The 16,552-nt window shown below is 48.4% G+C and overlaps 2 pseudogenes; one reads left to right on the forward strand and one right to left on the reverse strand.

The window, feature by feature from the left end:
- The first annotated feature begins 2,027 nt into the window (after positions 1-2,027).
- LOC144128906 (uncharacterized) lies at positions 2,028-3,138 on the forward strand (annotated as a pseudogene).
- Positions 3,139-6,639: 3,501 nt separating this feature from the next.
- On the reverse strand, positions 6,640-7,656 carry LOC144107403 (uncharacterized; annotated as a pseudogene).
- Positions 7,657-16,552: the final 8,896 nt, after the last annotated feature.

Raw genomic sequence — 16,552 nt, forward strand, 5'->3', positions numbered from 1 at the left:
GGCTGGTGACCGTGCGGGAGTGAATTGTCGACGCCGGCCCGGGCGTCGCGCGCGCGGCGCGATTTCGCGGGCAAAAAAACGCTCCATGTGGGTCACGTTTAAAGCCTGGATTACATGCGACGTTTTTTTCGACGATGTTCGCCCGGCAGGAAACATGTGGAGGCGCGACGCCCGGCCGGAGATACATGACGCGAACAAGCGGCAGCCCGCCGCCGCGTATCTCTCTGCGCGAAAGCAGTGATCAACAAGTGGAAAATACCAATTGAGAGAGGAGCTCTCTGAGAGCAGCGACGCTGACTCCTCTGTTAGAATAACGAAATTGTTCATTTAGACACCACTGTACTCTTTGCCGCACGCGTGCATAGGTGTCTTCAAGGAATTGCATGCTCGAATGCGTGCGGTCGCGCACCTTTCGATGCCCGCTCCGCAGTGGCTACGATCGGCTGCGGTTTTCGTCAGCACTTTCGCTTTAGGGCCCGTTAACACTTGTCCAAAAATCCGGCGAGCGAAGCGGATTCGGCCGCTTTTGACGCCGAGCGAGGCGGAAAGTGACGCGGCGAGGGCGATCGGGCTGGACCCAAATTTTCCGCGTTCGCCGCCGCATCGAAAAACATGGCGGGGCCCTGCGTCGCCTCGGAATGGATTCGTCGTTGTTGCGGCCTTGTTCAGCGCGTTCACTGGCCATAAATCGGACACCGGCACATCGCTTCGTCTCACCTCACCTATAAGCAAAAAGTATAAGTGATAAATTTGCTTTATTTTTTATTTTGAGTGACGATTCTGCCGCTACTAGGCCTACGAGGAGCGCCGGTTTTGTTGACAGTACTAGTTCCCGTCCTGACAAGCAGATGGCGCCACTAGGCTGGGCGCTTCGTTGCGAGTCTGTTTCCATACGCTGAACTAAAAGTGGGAATGTGCTTGCGTTTACGTACGCAAGCGTGCATAGGCTCGTAGCGAACGTCGTTCCCGCGCCGACTAGGGCGCCCCTCACGGCGGCGAGCGCACACTCGGAAGGATACGATCGGCCCGCTGGCGTTCGGAAAGCCTGTTTGGTCTCTGTTTCGCTCGTAGCTGTTGCCTTTTCAGAACAATGCCGAAATGCAACACGAATTGCTGCGTCGTGGGCTGCAACAGCACGTACACCAACTCACCAGGAACGAAGTTTTATAGGTTTCCGAGCCGACCGTATGAAATAGAACGGCGTCACCGCTGGATCGCGCTCGTCCGACGGCAGAAGTAAGCTGTTTTATGTTCCGGCGATATGCGAATTGCGTTAACGATGAATGTGTTGCTTTTACAGCGATGACGGCAGCAACTGGAGACCTGCAGTGCATAGCAGGATATGCAGCAAGCATTTCGTCGGTGGTGTGAAATCTAATGAAGAACGCCACCCTGCTTACCACCCGTCGATATTTCCCGCTGCATATAAAGTGACGAGTGGGCCTCTGTCAAGCGACCGCTATACGACGTAGAGCATATATTTTTTGAATTTGCCCTCAGCTTGACGTATTGTGGCTAATGCCACCTCATTTTGTGCATTGACAGTTGATTTGGTTGCGTGATCGCGGTGCTTTAGTGAACCAATATTGTTTGGCGGTGACTACCCCACAAATGCAAAGCGACGAGGTCCTTATTTATTTATTTATTTATTTTTTGCCAGAAAAAGAAAGCGCCAGAATCAAAAGATGCAGGAGGAGCGACAGATATCCAGTTATGACAGTCAACAAACAGGGTGTGTCTCAAGCCCCGAACCACAGATTTCAGACTGCCCGCTTTACAGTGACAACGTAGTGGCCTCCGTCGGCGGCCAGTCTGCAGATGACGCACATCGTGTGGATGTAAGCAAAAGTTTACTGCATGTAATTTGTGCTTTTCATTGCATTTAATTTGACTGGTGTGCTAAGCTAATTTTAAAATGCTGGTTTCAGGCCTCAACAATGACTGAAGACGGCAATGTTACCTTCAGCGTGAACTTCACATTTATGTCAGAGTTGTGCGATGGAAATGATTCATCCTACATAAGTCACAAAGTGTGCAGCACAAGCTTGGGCAGCTCATGCAGTCCAGGCTTTTCGGACAAAAGCACTGGACCAGCGTGCAAAGAGCCTTTCTTCGCGGGGTTCAGATCTCTTCAACACGATGAAAACGTCTTTCATGCGCTGACAGCGATTAATGTTTCATTATTTGCTCTGCTTTTAAGCATACTGCCACCTGCTCCAAGAAAGTTGAATGAGTTGTCCATTGAGAACAAGATTCTGTTATTTCTGATCAAACTGAAACATGGGCTGCCATTTTCTGTTCTCGCTGTTCTCTTTGGCGTCCACAAAACAACGGCCTCTCGCATCTTCAAGGGTCTACTTGTAAACATCCATGCTGCAACATGGAAATGGTTATACTGGCCATCACAAAGAGCCGTTTTGGCCACATTACCTCCATGCTTCAAAGTACACTATCCAAAATGCAGAGTTGTTATAGATTGCACTGAACTTGAAACTGAAGTGCCTCCAGGAATTGAAAAACAAAACCTGTGGTATTCAGACTACAAAGGAAGGCACACCATCAAGTACCTTGTTGGAATAGCTCCGAACGGCCTTATAACTTTTCTTTCAAAGGGGTTTGGAGGTAGAACTAGTGATACTACGCTAACAGTGTAATCAGGTTTTTTGTCTCTTCTTGAACCAGGAGAGCTCGTCTTAGCCGATAAAGGATTTCCAGGCATAAAAACAGGTGTTGGCTCGCAGGATGCAACGTTGGTGATGCCACCTTTTGCTGCCAGTCCACAATTCACAGAGTCTGAGGTGGATGCCACATATGAAACTGCCTCCGTGCGCATTCATGTGGAAAGAGTAATTCAGAGGCTGAAAATTTTTGATATCATTACACGCAGGATACCACATGAGCTGACTGGCTATGCTGATGAGATTCTTCATGTACTAGCAGTGCTAACAAACCTGAAGGCGCCCATTTTTTCCAAGCCACCGAAATAATGAGGCTGAAAAGGGAAAAAAATTTATTGCACGTTTTTTATATACACAAGAAGGGTCAAAATGACTGCCCTTACTGCGACATATATGAGGCTTTACATGTCACTGTATGAAAAGTGTAGAAATTAAATAAAGCAGTTCTCATTAACAGGCACTGTTTTCTGGTCTCTGTTGGTGATGGGATGGCGACACTTGTAAAAGGATATTGCCTCTACACGAACAATATTAAAATAAGTAAACATCACATGTCTGTACATTCATGCAATGCCCTGAGAAAGTGCTCAAAATAAAAGTTTCGCAGTTTGGGCACAGCAGACGACAGGAACTCATCATTTCTTTTTACATGGATTGTGAGTGAGTCCACTTCTGTGTGTACATAAAAGTAGCAGCGCTGCAAGCCTAGCACATGCAAGCAGATTTGTATTTGTGTGAAGTACGAATGGCTGCGTCTTAAATCCAGAATGTCTTCACCGCACAGGTATTTCAGCAGGGGTCTCTTGGTCAAGCTCTGCTGTCTTCTTGAGAATGGACACTTGAATTCAAGTAGCACTGCGCTGCCGTCTTCATCCCTGAAAGTTAAACTTTATATTTGGAAGAACAACCCGATAAAAGTGATTACCTGAAAATGCCGTCGGGGGAGCACGCAAGCCACGGCTCTCCAGGACAAACTACCAGGCCGAATTGGGCGACATTCACGTCGTGCTTCTTTTCAAACGCCTTACGGGCTGATGGCTCTTTTAACAGCCCATACTGCACCTGGTAGCCATTGTACGGCACCTCGGTAACAATGCACTTTGCACGCTCGGAGAGGCTTTTACAGCGGGTCAGAATCCTGTGTGCCTGCAGAAGACAAAAGGCAAGGATAAGACCACGTCTGTCTTAGCGTAATCAGTGTCAGGGTCAGAAAATTAATCAAGCTGCAAGATACTTCTCTGTACCTTTGTAGCAGTAATTCTCGGAAACCTTTCATTAGCCCAAAGACTACGATCAAGCGCCGTCCTAGCTGACAGGTCAGGTACATCTTCAGGCGACACAGCGACGTAGCGTTCATAAATTCGTCGCTCCGGGCCTGACAGCCTTTGTGGGGAAGGGGGGGGGGGCATAGCGAGCCAGGCACAATAGCAGTTACTACATCTTTGTTTTTAGTTAGGTTCTCTTAGAGAAGAAAAAATACGAATACTTAAGTACTTTACACTAGGATACAAACCTCTCTAGGAAGTTAACTCGTTTAAGAAGTATTTTGTTTCCACACTGCATGACAGTAAAGCTGTGGAACTCTTTCTCGATCCTCTCCCATTCAAAAAGCACCAGGGCTTGCGGAGAGCTATGAGGAGGGGTTGTAGCGGGCTCAGCTGGCATACACTCTTCTGCGCTCAACATATCAATTAAGGGGCAGTTGAGGTCACCGAAATATTGTGTGACATGGTTCAGTGGAACCTCCTTTGCACGCACTAAAAAATCGCAACATAAAAAGACTCGAACTTTCAGCAACTTGCGCGAAAATATTTTTCCAGAGTAAACACAGCTGGTAAGTTCCTCACCTTTTTCTTTTTTGGGGACAGCAACGTTAGAGTGCCTCGGGTATGCCTTACGAGACGCCTGTACGCCCCACGATCGTGGATGAGAGGTTCTCGAGTCGCATTTGCCGTCTTGTATGTACAGGGCAACTGCCGCGGCGTGCTTGCACTTCCCTGCGATGCCAGCACGGCAATCGCAGCTCCCCGCGAAGATTCGTCTTCTGCCGTCGATCTGCAAGCATTATGTCATCTATAATTCCATGCTACCACACGGTAAAACGAAGGTACTTACGCTGAGCTTCACGCATCTCGCCGGTGCGTTGATTTTCGTCTGCGGTATGCACCTAGCTGTCACCTCCGATCCTTGCGAGTCGAGCAGTTCCCTCACCTCGTAGACGTGCCCCGCTTCAAATAGAAGTCTTCCTTTCTGCAAATTCTTTCCACGAAAAAAGCTGTCAAGGTCGTGTAGCTCCCGAAACCCGGCTAAAATTAATATCGGCACGTTGTTTGCCGCCATCACTGGGTGTCAAACACGCAGCGCGAGCAGCTGACTGCGGGAGTAATCCTGCCGCATTTGAGCAGCTACTCCCCAGATGGCGCCAGAGGTCCGAACGACGGGCGCCTCCTAGCACTTGCAACTTGCCTATACGGTTATGGTACACAGACAGAATCGATTTATGCTCTTTTCTAACCATATCTGTGTACGCCGCGAGCGGTGACGTGGTGGCCGGGAAGTGTGTGGAAAAGCGAGAAACAGCAGCGGCGCGGCGGTTCCGCCTCACCCGGGTGTCGACAGATGAGAACAGGTCCTAGTTTTCCCGGCGAGCAAATCCGCTTCGCTCGCCGGATTTTCGGACAAGTGTGAATGCGCCCTTAGGGAGGAAAGGCAGGCATTTGGATCCAAGATTTGGTCGTGTTCTCCAAAAAAAAGTGACATTTCAGGTCTGATGAAGTGTTTATTGTCACGATAAAAACATTTTGTGTGCAATAAACACTGCATTGCTCGCCGGCCATGGCGGCCATGTTGGCGGGGGCGGCGGTGGAGGCAGCCAAACCGGGAAAGCGGGCATTCTGCGCTGCTATTGGCTTGCTCCGGCTGCCGCTTCCGGTCTCGCCGGACGCCGCGCGTCAATATCTGTTGGTGCCAGATCGCCGGAGGCGGGCGTTTTTCACGACGCGGGGCATCGAGGGCGCTCCGTCGTGCGAAAATCGCCGAAAAAAAAACGCTCCATGTATCCCGGCATTAAGACGGACAGCGATTTCCGAGCGCCCACCATCGGCAGTGCGAGACGCGGCTGTAATCCCCTTCCCGTCGGGGCGCAACTTTCCTGACGGGGAGGAACTGGTGTGACTCTGTTTACATCTGGGTTACCTTGGCACCAGAGGATACCATTTACCCACTTAGCGGACTTCTGGCAAGTCACGGAGGACCGCTTCTATGAAAAATTAGCGATCTAATCTGTGCTACGCCTAGATTTTTTCCACTGCAGGAATGCATGCGTGCTGACCCATGTTCTGTTGCTATAAAAAAAGTACAGTTTTTGAGAAAGTTTACTTTTAATCACGCGTGTGCTCTGGTCTGTCGCGCATGACAGCGAGTAATGGTTTTATGTTTTATGGGGGATTTAACGTCCCAAAGCGACTCAGGCTATGATGGACGCCGTAGTGAAGGGCTCCGGAAATTTCGACCACCTGGGGTTCTTTTACGTGCACTGACATCGCACAGCACACGGGCCTTTAGAATTTCGCCTCCATCGAGATTCGAACGCCGCGGCCGGGATAGCGAGTAATGGCATGCGGTAACTGAAGTAATGCACGTTGTTCATGCTGGTTACATCGACGTGTCGTGCGAAGATGTAATCAATGTCAGATGAACTTCGGGAAGGGGCTTGAAGTGGGTTGCTAACAGTTGTGACCCCGAGTAGTTCGCGCATGAGCACTGGCAACCACTGTGGTTTCTTAGCGTCGACATTAAAGTCGCTGCAGATGATGATGGGAGTGTTCGGTGCCGGCGCAATGCATGTGCTCACATGCACATGCGGATTTTCGGCCATGGATGGATGGATCGATGAATGGATACAGTTGAACCCTTTAAATCGGGCTGTGGTTCAAGCCACCTAGCCATGACTTGTGAAATTCTACTCTTGTCTTGACTTTAGCCACCAATTAGGTAACCTTCGCTTGGTCATATTTACCCGCTTAAAGTCTACTTTCCCTTCACGGTCCTTAAACCCCAAAGCCTTGGGCAAATCAGCCCCACTGCATTCCACTGTAGGGTGAAGCCCTTTACAGAAAAGTATCAAGTGTTCAGCCGTTTCCGCCTCCTCTCCGCACGCACCACCCAACGTGTCTATCTCGTGGTACCTGACTCTATATGTCTTAGTCCGCAAAACTCCCGTTCTGGCCTCAAACAACAAAGAGCTTCCCCGACAATTATCACAGATATTTTCTTTGGCAATTTCCAGCTTAAAAATCCTGTATGTTCCCAGTGCCGATTTCGTCACCATCCTTCTTTTCCACAGAGCTCTCTCTGTTCCTTTAACCTTTTTCTTAACCGATAATTGATGATTTGCCCCCCGACTGCAGCCGAGATATTTGCTTGTCAATTTTCTAGTTCGCTTTTTCCATTTGGTGTCAAAACTCCTTTTGTTCAGGTATCTGAAAACTTTCCTAGCCCACTTCTTTTCCCTCATTTTTCTCAATCGCTCCTCAAATGCTATCTTACTGCTAGATTTTCGGCTCTAGAACGACTGTCATCCCATATCACGCTGTACCCCCCGATTTGCTTTACTGCCATGCGCTCCCAACGCTAGCCTCCCTACACCGCGTTGTTTTATTTTTAACCTTGCTTGAACATCTGGTCTCATGTACAGGACCGCATTGCCGAAAGTCAGGCTAGGAACCATCACCCCTTTCCAGATCCCTCTTACCACTTCATACCTATTGTAATTCCACAGTGCCCTGTCTTTCATGACAGCTGCATTCCTACTAGGTTTATTCATTACATATTTTTCATGCCCTGTCAGATACTCAGCACCGTTATTTATCCACACCCCAAGATACTTGTATTAATCCACTACACCTAGCGTCAAGTCCTGTATTCTATGCTCGCTGTCCTCATCATTAAATATCATGACCGCAGATTTTTCCTTACTAAACTTGAAATCTAGTCTACCACCCTCTGTACCATAAATGTCTATAAACTTCCGCAAATCACTCTTGTTGTCAGCCATTAGCACTATATTATCCGCGTACACTAGCCCGGTAATGTCTGTTTAATCAATTCCCCTTGCTTGAAAAAAGATAGGTTGAAACCTAGTCCGCTCCCCTCTAGCTTGGCGTCCAAACCTTGCAGGTACAACATGAACAACAAAGGAGACAGACGATATCCTTGCCTAAGCCCCCGCTGTATCTCTATAGGCCCTGATAGATTATTTTCCCATTTTATAAGAACGCTGTTACTTTTAGATATATCTTTTAAATGATTAATTACTCCATCTACCACATCCAATGTGCCCAGTATGTCCCACACATTCTCCTGAATAACGTTGTCGTAGGCTCCCCTGATATCCAGAAATGCTAGCTATAGAGGCCTGTGTTCCTTTTCAGCAATCTGTATACACTGCGTCAATGAAAACAGATTGTCCTCCAACCGCTTTTGTTTCCGCAACCAATTTCGTAGCTCCCCTAGAACCCACTCTTTGTCCACCCAAGCCTGCAGTCTGTCTTTTATAATCTGCATCACCACCCTGTAAACCACAGATGTCACTGTTATGGGACGGTAGTGGCTTATGTCAGCTTTGTCCCCCTTTTCCTTATATATCATGTTCATTCTACTTAATCGCCATTCATCGGGGGCTTTACCATCCCCTATCAATTTGTTCACTACCTCTATTAATGTTTGCTGGGATTTTGGTCCTAGCTTCTTTATTGACATAATCGGAATACCATCTGGTCCTGTCGACGTGCCACTAGGAACCTTCTTCTCTGCCCTTTCCCACTCTCTTTGCCGAAGTGAAGCAATTGCAGTAACCGTTGTATCCCCCTTCGATAAATTATGTGCAAAATTTCTTTCTTTAAAATTGTCTGTCATCCTTGTTCCTATATGTTCCACTGCTTCATCCCCTTCGAGCTGAATACCCTGATCTGTAACAATAAACCTCTGCTCTAGCCTAGTGTTCTTACTCATTGTATTTAGATGTTTGCAGAATTTCTGAGCTGCTTTTCTATCCCTTTTATTTAGTTTTGACATGCATTGGGCACCCTTTCTTCTAATTTTCTCATTAATCAAATAGGATGCTTCCCTTGTACACTTGAAGGTATCCGATTTTCTGTCTACTTCAGCTTCGCGGCGGTGCCGCCACATCGCGCCACCGCCGCGATTCTTCCTTGAACGACTGTACACCGCCCGCGGCGTCAACCCTCGGCGCAGGGGCGCACGCGCTAGAAACTCCCCCAGACAAACAATCTTGTGCCCTCGCAATGCCGTTATTGTAGGTAGTAACTAAAAACACCGTTCGCCGCTAGAACTGCTTCATTTTGTGATATTTAAGGTAATGCTTACAACAACAGCTCAAGAAAATTTTTGAAACTCCTCTGAGCCTCACTAGGGCACCTACTCATCTCCTGTAGCCGTGGTGAACACAACCGCGACGGATAAGGGTATTTCAGAATGCAGCCACTAAATGCATTCCCGCATTAAAACCCGATTGTCACGAGCGCCACAGTGGTCTCTGCCACTGCAGAGCGTTACAAAACAACCACGAGAGCCTTTCTCGGACTAGGCCCGTCAATGAGCAGCGTACACAGCGACGCTCAACGGCTGTCCGGGTTGCGCAGACACTCCTCCCAGCTATTCGGGAGGCCGCTGTCACCTCACCTGCCTATAGATACGGTTTCGTCAAACCACTTTTGGCCTAGCTTCGATAACCTCAGTTCTGCCGTTCCTGGAGGCTAGAGGTGGCTCCAAGGACCGGCATGTGCTCGCGTGTGATTCACACCGGAAGAACAAAAGAAAAAGGGAGTCCACCAGCCACACCCTTGGAACAATCCAGCATCAGCGTCATTACCCGAAGGGAGCGCCCCGAAAAGAAAAGCTGATTGGCGGTAAAAGGCGGGAATCGGGGGCGAAATCGCTTGACTGCTTTATCCATCGTACTTCTCTGATCGTGTCGTCTTACTCTGTACAGTCTTTTTTTTTTTCTCCATGATACAAGTAGTGTAAATAGATACGTCTTGTTGATTTCTTCTTGAGCCTCCCTGTCACCTCGTCGTTAATCTTGCGGGGAAACCACTGCGGACCCCGCTCACTACAACCCTGAGAAGTATCGCGCTAAAAACATCGCGGGGCTAGTCATCAAATTCGCATATTGGTCGAGAGATGGATGACGTCACTGGGTCACCGCACATGTCCGAGCGCTGATTTGTTGACGGAGTTTCTGACTTGAAATCATGTGGGATAGGCGAGTGCGCACGCGCGCTCGTAAAACACTGCGTGGGTTGTCATAAAGTATTCACCGTTACGCCAGTATTACTTCCATGAAAAACACACTTTACCCGACCTTTCTTCGCGCCGTGCATGTTTTCGACTTTGTCTTCTCCACAGGATTTATCAATTTATAATCATAACCCTATACTAAAGGATCATCTTTTTGTTCGCCCTTCATACTTTTCACCAAACTCCAAACACATGTTTAAAGTTGACGTTCCTTTTTGTAGATCGAAAATGTGTCGTGATTATTTTATTCTCAAGACCAGCGCAGGCTAGAACGACCTTCCTCCTTCCATCGCTGCCATTTCTGACATTGCGAATTTCAAGACTACTTTATTTGCTGTAGTTTCTTAGCCTATTATTGTACAATTATGCACTGCTTTTTGTTTTTTTAAATAACAGCACGGAAACGGGGACTTCAAGGGAAGAAAAAACACAGGACAGCGCTTGTCCTGTGTTTTTCTCCCCTTGAAGTCTCCGTTTTCTGCGCTGTTATTTTAAAAGTGTATTACCAACTCGCCCGCCTAGCTATGCTGTTTTTTGTCCTTACTCCTTTCTGTAATGCCTTCGGGCCCGGAAAGTATGTCAAATAAATAATAATAAATTAAAAATTCCCTCTTTAGTCGAGATTGTTATGACGTCACAGGGTGGTGTGCAATGTCCGAGGGTAAATGATGCACGGGGTTTACCACTTCACGAGACCACGTGGCAGAGCCGAGTTGCAGGCGGAAATTGGCACGCGACGTGGTCGAGAGCTGAATAGTCACCGGGGTGTGTGACACTGTGAGACCACGTGACATGAAAAGTTTACGAGAGCGCTCGTCACTTAACAAAGCGTAGTGAGGTGGTGGCTTTGCGGGAGTTGGCAGCTGCGCTCTGTTGTGTACAGACGTGTCTAGACAGCTTCGCGACTACCGCACTGGAAAATCCTCGCAAGCGGAGGGGGCGACCATGGAAGCATGTCGCCAAAGATGGACTATCGGCGCTGCAATGGCTCAGAGTATACAGGGGCAGGAGTGACGAAGAAGAAGGCCGAGTGGATGTCAGACTTTAATGCTATCAGGTTCTCAACACCTTATCTAATTAAGTGTCCCTAAAGTTGTTGTCATCGTGCTTTGTTTTCAGGATGGTCATGCTTGTGGTGTTGAATCAGGGGGACAATTACGTTTCCCGCGCTTAACCGCGGCTGACAGTTGAAAACCGCCGACACCACACTACGATCGCGAGCGGTATCGAGTTCACACCGACCACGGCTGGCCTTACTCTGTGGCAACAAAGGAAATTGACAGAGATTTTACAAGAAAATGCATTTATTGCTACAACAAGAATAACTCTGGCTAGCAATAAAAAACACTAAGGAATCGCAGTCGTCCGACTCACCAGCAAAGTTAGGAGCGAATGTTCGCTAGGGCAAGGGCGAAGCCGATTTGCTCCTCGGCAGTGTTCTCCTTCCTAGTTATCCGAAGTAACAAGGGAAGGCTTTGCGTCGCAGCGACACGATCGCCACGGATTGCGTCATTGCTGTGCGCGCACAGAGGGACAGCGCTATTCCTCTTACGCTCGGGAACTCATCGCATGGAGACGTTTCGACGCAGCGCACCGCTCTCCGCCAGTGGCGCGAGGCCTAGTGGGAATGTTTCCCGCGAGCTCGTCCCGTCTGTCTTCGGAGCTTCTCCCCTGCTCTAGTGTGGGCTAGGGCATGGGAGAACCTTGCAGGTGAGTCGGACGACCTCGATTCGTTAACGTATTTTGTTGCTAACTGGCATTATTGTTTTTGCAACAATAAATGCCATTTTCTGTCAGCTAGTGTCATTACTTCGTTCCCGCAGAGCAACGCCAGCTGTGGTAGGCGCGCAACGCGGGGCCTGCTCTCGGAACATTGGACGACTGTCGGGTTCGAGGAACACTCTTACTCCGGAATTGACAAGTGCTATGCCTAGCGTGAATTTTGAGCGCTAGGACCTGCGGCATGCTGTCTTGAATGTAAGTTGGATTCCCAGGCCAAGCCCTCGTGCGAACATTTCCCCACGAGAACCAGCCGCGGAGCTTCTCCCTATTCTAGAGGGGCGAACATTCGCCTTGCTAGCGAGTTAAGCATCGCGCCACGATGCCCCTGAGGACGACCTTTCCCTTCCCGAAACCTACGTTAAGAAGATGCAGAAGGCGTTTGAGCAATCATTCAGATCCAGTGGAGCCACCTGGGCTCATCGTCTCGCTGCCATTAGCTGCGATGGAGCTGCCTGTATCCTGTCCGGCGCATCCATCCGGAGCAGCTGCGGCGAGATCAGGGAGCAGTCACCTCTGGCTGCTGTTACCCTGGCGACTACTGTAGAATCCTGGTTTGCCGTGTTCAAGCGGCCTTACCTTTGCGGGCCTGGGGACACGTAGTCCGAGGGCCATTCGAGTCGTCCCAGAGGAGACCTTCACGCTACCTTCAGAACTGTATCGTCTACGACCCTGCGGGCCGCAGGAATAACAGCAACGTCACACTCGGGTTGTCCAGACAGGAAAGAGAGCTGGCTTCATTTTGGCAGTGCGTATACAGGGCACTTCACCTAAGATTTTACGCAATTTTAAAAAAAATAGGCATTCTGAGTTAGAAGAGCGCTTTTTGGGCATAACCTTGTCAACGGTGTAGTAGAGCAGAATAAACCTGATTTGCTACCTAGCAGGATATTTAACTAACATTGAATAGATAACTTTTTAACTGTTTCTGTTAGACTCCTTAATTCTTGAGTGCCGCACAGCCCACCGTAACTATACTCCAGATCATTTTTAAGAATTGCGATAAGACGGTTACCCTCGGCGTGTAGGACCAACAAATTTTGGCTCGTTCGACAAGTTAAGTGCACCGGAGAGGTTGATTTACCAGCAAGCTTCGCGCAAGAGCATGCATTTTGGCGCGCTGTAGCCAAAATTTGTTGGGCCACAGCGCCGACGGTAGACGCATTTTGTAAATCCTAAAAGTGATACGGGCATTACTTACGGCTACACTACTCTAAAAAATTAATGAGCCTAACAGTAAAAGTTAGAAAGTTAACTATTCGATTTTAGTTATCCAGCATGCTAGTTAGCACGTCTTATCTGTATTCTGATGCACTTACTGCATCGTTGACGCCTATTTTTCAAAAAGCCTATTTTGAAAATTGTATAAAGTCATAGGTTAAACACTCTGTATACGTTTCTTGTTGCCAGATGCACATGGCTAGTTGTACAATTACAGAGTCCGCTGCATATCCCTTCCTTGGAGAAGCTTGCCACTTGTCTGAAAGAGTTATCGTACATCAATTTGTGGCATGGATGACATGTGCTGGAAGAACGTCGTGGGCCTACTGATGCTGACTGTGGCGTGAAGGGGCACAGTGCATCACTCTGGTTGATTCATTGGTGGGCTGGATTCCAGAGGCTGTGATTGTGCGGATGGTAGTGCTGACGCATTGGCTGCTGATCGAGTCTCTTCCGGTATGCTGAAAGTCGCCTCTGGGACTTGTTCCGGCTGATACTTTTCTCGCGAAGGCAGGAGATGGCGATTTCTGCGCAGTTCGTTGCCATCCTCTGTGACGACATGGTATGAGCGTGGCGCGGCGATGCTTTGAACCTGTGCCTTGGTGTGTAATGAGCGCTTACCCCTGATGCGGACGCAGTCGGCAGCACGTAGTGGGGTCAGAGGCGATTCAGACTGGTCTAGCTCACGTTTTTAACTTGCTTAGGTCACATGGCAGTCAAGTCTGGAATACAAGTGTGCAGTCGTCGGCGCATGAGCAGCTCACTGGGCGATCTCCCATCAACTGTAGCAGCACTTCTGTAGTCCAAGAAACCCCAAAATAAGTTTTCTTTGGATGTCTTGGTCTTCTTAAGGATGTCTTTTACAATTTGGACACCCTTTGTGGCGAGACCATTAGAGCGAAGAAAGTTCGGGCTAGATTGCATGTGGCTAAAATCTCCAACTTTCTTGCAAATGCTGGGAGTTCGCTGGACGTGAACTGGCGCCCATTATCTAAGCACACATCAACTGGGATCCCGTGACATGCAGAAATGGAAGAGTATTTTGAAATTACTGTTCGAAAACTGGTACTTTCCAGGTATTCTATATCTGGTTAGTTGAAGGATGCATCAGACACGACGACGTATTATTTGCCGGTGTACTGGAACCGGTGTACACCTACCCGAAACCAGGTGTGTCCCGGCGGCGGTCTCATCACGAATGGTTCAACAGCTTGGCGGTAGGCATACACTTTACAGGTGGGACACCTTTTAATCATTCCTGCGAAGTCCGCTGCCATCCCCTGCCAAAACATAAATAGGCGTGCATTCTGATTGCATTTGTTCATTCCTATATGGCCGCCATGCAACTTAGCCAGTATTTCCTTATGAAGGCTTTGAGGGATAACGAATTTTGAGCCTTTGAAGACCACAGCGTTCACAACACTTAGTTCCGACTCGTATGGCTTAAACTTTCCTTCACTTTTCACAACCTCATTATTCCTAAGACATTCATCACCGAGGAGAGGATTAGGTATTTTGCCGTTTCTGCTGACACTCGATGGTATGCCGCCTCTGTGACCGTATCAAACAGGATTGAGCAGGGTGAATCTCTGCGTCGTCAGTGGTGATGGGGACAGTGAAGCACGCACTGGTGCTCGAGACAAAGCAATCACGAGCACAAGATGCTTACCGGAAACGTGCTTAAAAGCGCAGCTATACTTCATGAGGCGAAGAAAGAACCTTTGGCGACGTGGAGGCATATCACTGATATTCTTTTCCAATATGATGATTAGTGGGAGATGGACAGTTGCAATTGAAATGTGCTTTCCGTAGATAAACGTGGGTTCGCACCCCACTTCTGGCACCATGTATGGTCTAATGTCGGGCGACCGTAGGAGTAACTGCAACATCACATTCGGGTTGCCAAGACGGGAAGGAGAGCTGGCTTTATTTTGACAGTGTATATACATTCCTTGTTGCCAGATGCACATGGTTAGCAACACAAGTGACGACTCCGCTGCAAGAACCCCGCGGAAGGCTGCGTGGACGCCGTCGGCGCGACTTCCGCTGCAAGACTTGCTTCATGTTCATTAAGAATGAAGTACATGCTATGGAGAAGCCTCCATAACATGTACTTGAAGGCGCGTGCGCCTTTCAAAGGTTAGGGAGATGTAGAGATCCACCCCGCACCATCCCCTTGTGGTTGCTTCTCCGCGGTGCCCTCGTTTCTATTTATCTTAACTTACAAGGGAGGGCGCCTACGTCGCAGCGACACGAACGCCACGGACGCCGTGTTTGCTGTGTGGTCCGTGGGGTGGGGTCGGCGCTTTTGAACTATCAGCAGCTGTGAAGCGAGGAGAACGCATTTATTCCTCGTATTTCAACCACGCATGCGAACAACTTTGCTCTGATATTTTTCAGCGGCTTCGTTCCTGAAGTGTAATACGACCAACTCATGTCAGCAACTCGAACTTGTCAGCACTTCACTGGCGGCGAATTATGTACCAACAAGAAAAAGAGCTTGTTGGCAGTTGGAAAGGTTGCGAACAGGCAAAGTTCGTGCCTGGCGATGGGATGACGGGCTAGTCCGCGTTCATACACATGCGATCAATGGCAGAATGCGCGCTCTAGAGTGGAAATAAGTGTAATTATGCGCTAGTACGGAATAAATTATGTTCGTTACAAAGAGATCCAGCAGTTCTTCCTGTCTACATACGAGGTGCCCCAAATAAAGGGAGGACAGCTTCTAAAAAGACGGATAGTCCAAGCCCCGTGAAGCCACCGCAGGGCCGTTGAGGGTCATGTCACGTAGTCTGCAGCATTTTAATGCGAAAGCATTATATGGCTCACTTTCAAAGTCATGTCTGCAAAACGTGTCCGCAGAAAATTTGTTCACAAAAACGGCGCCATGCGATGGGACGAGTCGGCGTCATGCCAAGTCACGTGATCAGTGTGATATGCCGTCAGGGGAAACTTGTGAGTGGTTTAATATGTCGTGATGATGATCAAGTCACATCGGTATTTAATCAACGCTAATTAAGAATACTAAGTTAATATGAATGAACACATGTAATTAACATTATTAGGCAGCCCAGAGACTAGATAATGTAATTAGTTACTACATCATACAAGTGTGACGTGATACCAAGTCATGTGATAACGCTGTAATGTGATGTCATACCAAGTCACGTGAGAAGGAAGCGATGTGACGTCATACCACGTCACGTTACAGATGATTGAAAAGAGTTCAGGCCACGTGACAAGTAAGCTACATGTCCCAATCCCCACCTCATAATGCACGAATGTGTATATGAAATCCCAACGATGGCATCACTAGCTGGCCTCACTGTGGTGTTAGTATTCCCGACTACATTCGCACAAAATTTTGAGCAACGATTCAACGCACAGCGTTCCGGGCAGTGTCATAGCATTCCTCTTTGCATATAGCCTACATGCTTTAGTCAAGTTGGAGTACCTTGCGACAGGGGTTCGGACCGATCACATATTCACCTTCAGTTGCATGCCTTAAGGCGCGGTTGCGGTGTCGACCGATATATCGAGAAGTGAGAGCTGCT

This window comes from Amblyomma americanum, chromosome 1 (genome assembly GCF_052857255.1).
Source record: "Amblyomma americanum isolate KBUSLIRL-KWMA chromosome 1, ASM5285725v1, whole genome shotgun sequence".
Classification (NCBI taxonomy): domain Eukaryota; kingdom Metazoa; phylum Arthropoda; class Arachnida; order Ixodida; family Ixodidae; genus Amblyomma; species Amblyomma americanum.